Source organism: Arachis duranensis, chromosome 3, assembly GCF_000817695.3.
Source record: "Arachis duranensis cultivar V14167 chromosome 3, aradu.V14167.gnm2.J7QH, whole genome shotgun sequence".
Lineage (NCBI taxonomy): Eukaryota > Viridiplantae > Streptophyta > Magnoliopsida > Fabales > Fabaceae > Arachis > Arachis duranensis.
Window position 1 is genome coordinate 76,383,837 of NC_029774.3, and position 399 is coordinate 76,384,235.

Consider the following 399-nt stretch of genomic DNA (forward strand, 5'->3'; position numbering starts at 1 on the left):
AATTGTTTTAAGCAAAATGAAGAGTTGCTTAAAGAGGTTAACAGACTTAAGGAAGACTTAGCCAAGTTCACCCAAAGTTCTGAAAATTTGAATCAAATCTTGGCTAGTCAAAAACCTCTTTATAATAAAGCTGGGTTGGGATTTTATAAATCTGAAAAATCACATTTTGAAAACATTGCTTCATCTTCAAATGATGTAAAGTATCAAGACCCAACTTACTTTAACAAAACAGCAACTCCAAGATTTTGTAGACTATGTAACCGAAGTGGTCATTTTCCAGTTCAATGTTTCTTTGGAGAAAGAATGATAGGTGATAAGGTTTACAAGGTTGTTTTTGATTATAATGATCTGGGACACAAGAGATGGTTTAACGTGAAAGGATCCAAGAAAATTTGGATA